This window comes from Triticum dicoccoides, chromosome 7B (genome assembly GCF_002162155.2).
Source record: "Triticum dicoccoides isolate Atlit2015 ecotype Zavitan chromosome 7B, WEW_v2.0, whole genome shotgun sequence".
NCBI classification, from domain to species: domain Eukaryota; kingdom Viridiplantae; phylum Streptophyta; class Magnoliopsida; order Poales; family Poaceae; genus Triticum; species Triticum dicoccoides.
In genome coordinates, this window is record NC_041393.1 from 32,808,827 (window position 1) to 32,818,471 (window position 9,645).

Genomic DNA, 9,645 nt, shown 5'->3' on the forward strand with positions numbered 1-9,645 from the left:
AGAACGTGCGGAACCGCGGGATGCGGGAGGAGATGGCGATGTACAAGATCAGAGACGTCAGTGAGCTATATGCCCTGGCCGACAAGTGTGCACGTGCTGAGGAAGGGAGGAGACTCCCCGGAGAGAATGTAGGAGCAGGAGGATCTGACAATGAGGATGCTGCCCCGGCAAGGAAAAACCGGCGGCGGAATAACAGGAAGAAGAAAGGCAAAGAGGTGCTAGTTGTTGAGCAGTCCGGCAAGGAAGCCAAAGCTGGTAACTCCGGCAAGGAGGTTGCCGCAGCTGTGGAAGTTGCCGACAAGCAGGACAGCACCAACAAGCAGTACTGCAAGATCCACCGCACCAAGGGCCACGATCTCCAGAGCTGCAAGAAAGTCGAGCAGCTTGTTGAGCAACAGAAAGCTGAATACGAGCGGCGCGACAAGGAGAAAGCCCAAGAAGGCGCTGGAGGATCCGGCAAGAAACGTCCCTGCCGAGGAGAACGCCGCGGCAAGGCCAAGCAGCGGCAAGGAGACAGGCCTCGCCGTGGCCGCGACAAGGATGAAGACGACGACGACGAAGACATGGACGATGAGGAGACTAATGAGCAGGAGTTCCAGAAAGCCACAGAGGTCCTGTGCGTTGACGGCGGTGCTTCTCTACATACTTCGCACCGCCAGCTCAACCAGTGGGTGCAGGAAGTTAATGCAGCAGAGCCACCCGTCGAGTCACGCAAGCCTCTGAAATGGTCCAGCACGCCTATCATCTTTGATATTGAGGACCACCCTGATCGCATAACTGCAGTCGGGTGCTTGCCGAAGTTGGTTTCACCAACTATCCGCAACCTCAAGGTCACTAAGATGCTGGTTGACGGCGGGGCCGGCTTGAACCTGATCTCCTCCGCGGTACTCCAGAAACTCCAGATCCCTGACAGCGAGCTCGAAGAAACCGGCACGTTCCAAGGAATCAACCCGGGAAGGAGCAAGCCGAAGGGAAAGATCACGTTGCCGGTAACATTTGGCAGCGAGTTGAACTTCAGGACTGAGAGGGTCACTTTTGACGTTGCTGTTTTCCATTGCCTTATAATGGGATACTTGGCCGTCCAGCGCTCGCCAAGTTCATGGCAGCCTCTCACTATGCCTACAACGTACTGAAGATGCCAGGCCCGATAAGTGTCATCTCCATCCCTGGCGATAAGAAGGATGCTCTTATCTGCGCCGACAAGATCTACCGGGAAGCAACAGCTGCAACAGATCGCGAATCACTTGCCGCTGAAGCACCCGGGGGGAAGAAGAAGACCAAGTCCGGCAAGAGCTCTGATGCCCACTCCGGCAAGCGCACCTCTTCGGAGTGCTGCGCTACCATCGAGGACGCACCATCGAGCTCCACCAGCAAGTGTAATAAGGCAATGGCAGCTCCACCTGAGACCAAGAAGGTGCCCGCCAAGGAGGACGGCACTGGTGGTACCTTCACCATCAGCGCCACTCTCGACCCTAAATAGGAAAGCGCGCTCGTTGCTTTCCTGCGGGCGAACATCGACGTGTTTGCATGGCAACCGTCTGACATCCCCGGTGTTCCCAGGAAAGTAATTGACCACCACCTTGCCGTCTGTCCTCATGCGCGGCCCGTCAAGCAGAAAGTTGGGAAACAGGCAGTGGAGCGCCAAGAATTCATCGCAGAAGAAATCAAGAAGTTGGAAGCAGCAGGCCTTGTCAGAGGAGTGCTCCATCCTACGTGGTTGGCCAATCCTGTTGTCGTGCGCAAGGCTAACGGGAAATGGAGGCTTTGTATCGACTTTACCGATGTCAATAAAGCTTGTCCCAAAGATCCATTTCCCTTGCCGCGCATTGACCAGATTGTTGACTCCACGGCCGGATGTGATTTGCTTTCATTTCTTGATGCATACTCAGGATATCATCAGATCTTCATGGTAGAAGAGGATGAGGAGAAAACCGCATTCATCACCCCATGTGGCACCTACTATTTCGTACGGATGCCCTTCGGTTTAAAGAATGCTGGTTCAACATTTGCAAGGGTAGTCCATCATGCTTTTGAGCCGCAAATGCACAGAAATGTGGAAGCCTACATGGATGACATAGTGGTCAAGAGCAAGGACAGGGCGACCCTTATCCAAGATTTATACGAAACATTTGCAAATCTGCGCAAGATCAACCTCAAGCTCAACCCCGAGAAGTGCGTGTTTGGAGTCCCTTCCGGCAAGCTTCTCGGGTTCTTCGTGTCTCAGCGGGGAATCGAAGCCAATCCCGACAAGATCAAGGCCATCGAGCAGATCGAAGCACCAAAGCACGTCAAGGATGTGCGAAGGCTTGCCGGTTGCGTGGCTGCTCTCAGCAGGTTTATCTCAAGATCTGCTGAGCGCGCCCTGCCATTCTTCAAAATTTTGAAGAAGGCAGGTCCAATGAAATGGACTCCGGAAGCGGAGGCTGCGCTGCAGGACTTAAAGAGATACCTGTCCTCCACTCCAACACTTGTCGCACCTAAGCCACAGGAGAAGTTACTGTTATATATAGCGGCAACCAATCAAGTGGTTAGTGCTGCATTAGTGGCGGAGAGGGAGACAGATGATGAGCCAGCAACCGCGGCAGATGCATCCAGCGACAAGCAAGGAGTTTCGCCGGCAAGCTCTGGTCCCGACAAGGATGGATCTGCGCAGGAGCATGAGAAGATGCAGAAGAGAATGGTGCAGCGCCCAGTTTACTTTGTCAGTTCCCTTCTGCAGGGGGCTAGGTCAAGGTACTCTGGTGTGCAGAAACTACTTTTCGGCCTCCTCATGGCCTCAAGAAAGCTGCGCCATTACTTCCAAGCACATGAGATCACAGTCGTCACTCGCTTTCTGCTGAAGAGGATACTGCAGAATCCAGAAGCGACAGGCAGGATTGTCGAGTGGGCACTGGAACTGTCAAGCTTTGGCCTCAAGTTTGAGAGCACTTCAACTATCCAAAGCAGAGCATTGGCGGAGTTCATAGCAGAGTGGACGCCAACACAAGATGAAGAAATTCCAGAAACGAGCATCCCCATCAAGAAGGCGAGCAAAGAGTGGCTGATGTACTTTGATGGTGCCTTCTCGCTGCAAGGCGCCGGTGCGGGCGTGCTGCTTGTCGCGCCCACCAGAGAGCACCTCAAGTACGTAGTCCAGATGCACTTTCCCAAGGAGCAAGCAACCAACAATACTGCAGAGTATGAAGGCTTGCTTGCCGGTCTCAGGATTGCAGCAGAACTTGGGATCAAGAAGCTCATTGTCAGGGGTGACTCACAGCTTGTCGTCCGCCAAGTGAACAAGAGTTATCAGAGTCCGTTGATGGAAGCTTATGTTGATGAAGTGAGAAAGCTAGAAGAACACTTTGACGGCCTACAGATGGAACATGTTCCAAGAGCTCAGAATGACATTGCTGATGGCCTGTCAAAGTGTGCCGCACTTAAGTTACCTATGGAACCAGGGATCTTTGTGCTCAAGCTGGCTCAACCGTCCGTAACGCCATCAACTAGACAGAACAAGAAGAGGAAGTTGATTTCTGGTGACTATTTTCCGGCAGAGCTCCCTGAAGCCGCCGCCAAGAAGGTCCCCAAGATCAACGCCAAGGATGCTGAGGAGCAGTCTGCTCCGGCAAGCCTTATGGTTTGTTCCATCGTAGCAGACGCTCCCGACAAGCTTTGCTCCGGCAAGCTTGCCGGAGAACATCAAGCTCCGGCAGATCCGCAGGTTCTTGCCGTGGAAGCGCATGTTCTCGCAGCAGCAGATGTGCCTTTAGTCCTCGTTGTCGAGCCACAAGCTCCAGCATGGGCACAGCAGATTGTCCATTTCCTTCAGATAGGAGAACTTCCCGAAGAGCAAGAAGAAGCGGAAAAAGTAGCCCGGCAGTCAAGTATGTACCAGTTTGTCGACAGCACACTGTACAGAAGAAGACTCAACGGTGTGAAATTGAAGTGTATTCACCGGGAAGAAGGACAGAAGTTGTTGGCAGAGATACACGGAGGCATATGTGGTCACCACATTGGCGCAAGAGCACTTGCCGGCAAAGCGTTCCGGCAAGGTTTCTTTTGGCCGACAGCCCTCCAGGATGCAACTGCACAAGTAACCAAGTGTGAAGCGTGCCAGTTCCATTCCAAGCAGATACACCAGCCAACTCAAGCTCTCCAGACGATCCCTTTATCCTGGCCATTTTTGGTCTGGGGGCTTGACATCCTCGGCCCCTTTCCCCGAGCTGTCGGGGGCTTTGAGTACTTGTACATTGCAATCGACAAGTTCACAAAGTGGCCGGAAGTGGAAGCAGTGAGGAAGGTGATAGCACAGTCAGCGGTCAGGTTCTTCAGGTTGATTGTTTGCCGTTTCGGGATCCCTAACAGGATCATCACCGACAACGGCACACAATTCACGAGCTGCACCTTCATGCAGTACGCCCAAGATCTTGGCGCCAAGGTCTGCTTCGCTTCTGTTGCTCATCCGAGAAGCAACGGTCAAGCGGAGAGGGCAAACGCTGAAGTGCTGCGCGGGCTCAAGACCAGAACTTTCGACAGGCTGCAAAAGTGCGGAAGAAACTGGATCGAGGAGCTTCCGGTGGTTCTTTGGTCGATCAGAACGACACCAAATCGAGCCACTGGCCAGACACCTTTCGCTCTAGTCTATGGAACAGAGGCAGTTCTCCCCACGAAAATCGTATACGGGTCACCTCGAGTGCTCGCTTATGATGAGCTTGAGGAAGAGCAGCTGCGGCAAGATGACGCGTTGCTCCTTGAGGAGGATCGTCTTCAGGCTGCTGTACGAGCTGCTCGATACCAGCAAGCTTTGCGCCGCTACCATAGCCGCAAAGTTAATGCCAGAAGCTTCGAGGAAGGCGACCTTGTTCTTCGGCGCGTTCAGTCCGCCAAGAATTCCAACAAGTTGACGCCAAAGTGGGAAGGCCCTTACCGGGTGAAACGAGTCACTAGGCCCGGCGCTATCCGCCTTGAGACCAAAGATGGTGTTCCGGTGAGCAACTCCTGGAACATTGAGCATCTACGTAAGTTTTACCCGTAGGGCGTGGTTGCCGGAACCTGTTCCGGCAACCACCTTTTGTACAAGTCTTGCCGATGTTGCATGTAATCCTTTGTACAAAGCCGGGCGCAGATCCCGTGCATAAGTAAAGCTCACGTGCTCCGCACATCTTGTCAATTTCATGCATTATATTCTTTCTTGCATCCGTTATCTGACACTTTGTGCAGCACCTGCCCCCGGTAAGCGATAACGAGCCAAAAGGCTCCATATCTTTAATTTCTCCTCTTTCTTTTTCTAATAAAGGAAAGGAAGGTTCCGTCGCACACAAGTTTGCCGTGGGGAAAGGAGAAGATTATGATGTGGACTAGGCGTCGTTCAAGCAAGTTTCGCCTTGCCGGGAAGCAAACGACAGAAAAGCTAAGTTGCCAAAGTTTGAGCAATTAGTTTTAATTTTTTAGTTATCTTCCTCGAATGACCGTGCTTTGTATGGAAAACCTGTGCGCGGAGGAACCAACTCATAGCTAGTTGCGCCCTTACTTTGTTTCGAGTCCGCTCAACAACTTAAGTGTGATGCAACTAGTCGCGACAAGGTTTCTTGTCGGAAGCGGCACCGCCAGCAGGCTGCTGACGTCCCGCACTCAGCGCTCGTGGCTCGGGTGCCTGCGCCGACAAGTTCCCTAAAAGCGTAGGGTAAAAACATACAAAGGAAGGAATCTAGTAAAGGAAATAACGTAGCAATCGATACCAGAAATAGAGTTATGTTACAAGATAACTTGTCGCAGCGCCTAACAGATTGATTTCATAATATGGCCAGCAGCGACAAGGAGAAAGAAGAAACGGATGGCCTAGTCTACACGATCGCCCTCAACCCTTTTGATCCCGCTCACCTTGTCCACGATGGGTGCGACAAGGGCCTTGAGCGCTTCCACGTCGACATCCGGCGGCAAGGACTTGAGGACGTTGGTGAAGCTGAGGCCTGGGTTGCGGAAGGCCACCTTCATCAGCACCTTCTGGAGAGCCCCCGTGCAAATCCTGCGCGACTCGTCGGCCAGCTGCTTCGGGATCTTCTCCCGGAGTCGCTGGAGTGCCGTCGCCACGCCCTTGAAGAATAGGCTGAGCTTGGCGCTGGTTTGGAGATGCTCGTCGGAGGGATACCCAAAGTCCTCCATCCCCAGCTGCGCCAGCTCCCCGTCGATGACTGCGGTGATATTCACCAGACCCTCGGTCCAGTGCTCCACCGTTTCCCTAAATGAGTTCTGGGTAACGGCGATGCTCGCCAGCAGCGCCTCATTGGCCTTGATCTTCTCCGACAAAGTCTTCTCTCGCTCCTTGGCGCCGTCTAGCGTCTGGGTCAGCGTAGCCAGCTTCAACTCTAGATCCGCATTGGAGTCCTTGGCGGCGCTGAGCTCCTTGCTCCTCTCAGCGGGAAGACCCTGCAGCTCACCATGGGCGGCAGCATCCTTCTCGCATTCGCACTTGAGCACGGCAAGCTCCTCGCCGCTCGCCTTGAGGTCGGCTTCCAACTGCGTCATCCTCGTCTCCAGCTCCTTCTTGGCGGCCTCTGTAGTTGCGGCAGCATCCCTTGCTTCTTTGAGAGCCCCGCCAAGTGTTTCCTCGCGCGCGACGAGCTCCTCCACGTAGCTATCAAGGTTGGCCTTCCGCTGCACCAACTCGCCTTCTCGCGCGGACTGCTTCTCGGCAGCAAGCCTTTGTTCCTCCTCAGCTTCTGCCTTCTCGAGAAGGAAGGCCGTACACTCCTCGGCGAGTCGCTCCCGCTCCTGTGCCAGGGACCGGAGAGCTTCCTGGTTGAGGCCCCGGAGCTCCTCCGCGCGTTTCTCCATATCCACTCCCGCCTTCGCGACATGTGCTTCCCGGGAAGCCAGCTTGGCTTGACGGGCGCGGTAGAGTGACAGCAGCTTCCACAGCAGCTGCTCTTCTTCAGGCTCGCCACTGCTGCTGCTTGGCGCGTCAACCAACGACAACCCGGCGGAGGCGAGCAGCTCTTCATCGAAATTCTCCCCTTCGACCGGCGGCCTGGAGCTTGACGCCCAGGGAAGCTTGATGAAGATGCCATCGCCGGCCTTCAGATAGGCGTCGGGCTGGGGCTCTTCGGAGCTTGACGCTGCAGCAGCGGCAGAGGGATCGGCGGTCGATGCAGCGCCTGGCGCTCCTGTGGCCTCGGGGCCGTCAGTGCGATCGCCAGACCCCTCGCCTGCTTCTGCGGTAGAAGTCTTGGCGGCCTCTTCTCCGGCGGGCTCGTCAGCGCCGGCTTCTCCTTCGGTGGCAGCGGCGTCGTCGGCGTTGCTGCGCGCGTTCTCCTCGCCGGCGGCCTTGGTTTCCATTGGCTCCGCGGCAGGTGAATCTGATGCATGGAAGAAGGAGGAGAATCAAGCAAATACTCAAAGAGAAAATCAGAAAAAGAAAAGCCCGAGGGAAGTTCTAAAGCAAGTGGATTACCTGAGCTGGGATCTGCGGTTGCGGTCTCAACCACCGCAGGGTCACTGGTGCTGTCCCTTGCCGGAGAACTGCCCTTGCCGGAGAATTCTCCCTTGCCGGAGAACGCTCCCTTGCCGGGGTATCCTCCCTTGGCGGCGTAGTTGAAGCAGATGGCGCTTCGGGAGCGGCTTCCGGGCCCTCCTGGTGAAGCTACTCTGCTACTACGCAAATCCAACAGTCAAGATATCAACAAAGGAAAAAGCACTCATGCGCGCCTGACAGCAGGAAGCAAACTATGAACTTACGCTGGGGGCTGCGCTGGGGGCTGCTTTGGGGAGTAGTTGCCAGGTCCGTCAAGGTGGTCTCAGACACACCCCCTGTTGACACGGTGGGATCATCTTCGATGACAACCACCGGGGCCTTGGCTCTCTTCGCCGCTCTCTGAGCCAGCGTCCTGAAAAGGAAGGGGTTCAGATTGAAGCAAATCAAATACAAGATTGAAGAACAACAAGAACTGGAGGATTATGGGGAAAGCAAGGGGATCTTACTCTTCTTCTTCGTCGTTGGAGCTGAGCCCGGAGAGATCGAAGTCCGGCTCGCCTCTGGCACGACGAGGCGGAGGAGTAGGTTCCCTCACCCGCTTGGCAGGAGCAGTAGTGGTGGACCGGGAAGACTCTGCTCCAGTTGCTGCAGCGGTGTGAGGCGCTCCCGCGGCAATGGTGCTTGCCACGGTAGAGCGTGTCGCACGGCTCGGCGGCTGTTGACCCGTCTGCCGCCCCACTATGTCCGCGGCCCTGCGAAGACGCCTTCTTGGCGGGGTCGGGGGCTCCGCCTGCGGCAGGCTGTCTGAAGGCTCGGGCTCTTCCTCGTCGGGCTCGCTCGGCTCAGCTTCAGGGCCGGCAAGATCTTCCTCGCCGGCAAACTCCTCGCGCTCGGCAAGGCTTGCCGCCTCTGCTGCCTCTGCTTCCTCCATGGTGAACCCGAATGCGCCTGCGGCAGCTGCTGCCGCAGCCTCTTCCGCCCTAGTGGCGATGCGCTGCAGCTCCGCGTCGGTAGTGTCGCGGGTGAGGCTCTTCTGTTCGTCAGCGCGGACCGGCACTTCTACCAAGTCGTCGAAGAACGCTTGTACGACGTCATCCGCAGGTTCTTGCCAAGTTGGGGCGATTCCATGCGAATCACACAACGGCATCATCGCGCGGATCCGGTCAAGCGACGAATTGTTGCACAGCGGGACGACGCTCCTCGTCAGCGTGAATGGATGTTGGGGATCTCGTTTGAACAACTCCAGGAGCATCGCATCCAGCTCCAGGACGGTGAAGTTGAAGTTGAGGCTCGGGCGCAGCCTCATGATATCCGCCGAGTTCTTGAACTCCCAGGCGGGTCTCCCCCTCTCCTGCAGGGGGGCGATGCGGCGGCGAAGGAAATCTGCGCCGACAGCGCCTACTGTGAGTCCGGCAAGCCTGAGGCGAAGGATCCTGGTGATAGCGATCTTCAACCTGTCGTCTTCCGGGGCCACGTTGCTCCAATCGTTGCCGCGCATGATGGGGGCTTGGCGCAGGGCAGTGAACGGCTGCGGGTTCTCCTCGACGATCCAACACCACTCCGCTCTCCACTCCTCCCACTTGCTGCGGAGCTCACCCTCCAGATATGCTTCCTTCTTGCCGACTCTCGAGATCCAGGCGATCCCTCCGGCAAGCGGCTCTCCTCTCTCGACCCGAGGCATGAAGAAGTGGCGGAAAAGGGCTACATTGGGATGGACTCCGACAAAGTTTTCGCACAAATGTGCGAAAACTGCCATGGTCAGAACGGCGTTGGGAGTGAAATCAAGGAGGCGGAGCCTGTAGGTGTTCATTATGTCGCAGAAGAACTCCGAGAAGGGCGGGCAGAGCCCGCAATAGAAGAACAGCGCGAAAAAGGGGTACCCGTTTGGAGCCTATTCCGAAGCTGCCGCCGGGAGTACCCTCGTGCGTGGATGCGCTCGCGTCTCCGTCGACCAGAAGAGGTAGAAGTACTCCCTCAGCTCCTTCGCGTCGAGCTGGGGGGAGAAGATCACCCGCTCCTTCCGCAGCGCCGCGAGCCGCTGCGCCTCGGCCGACTTCACGCCCTTCCCCTTGTCGGCTTTTGGAGCCATGGCGAAGGTGGTGGGGGAGATCGGCGGCGTTGATGATGCTGGTGGCAATGGGGGGCGGAGCGCTGCTCTCTCTCTCGGCTTCAAGAAGAAGGGTGGATTGGCGGAG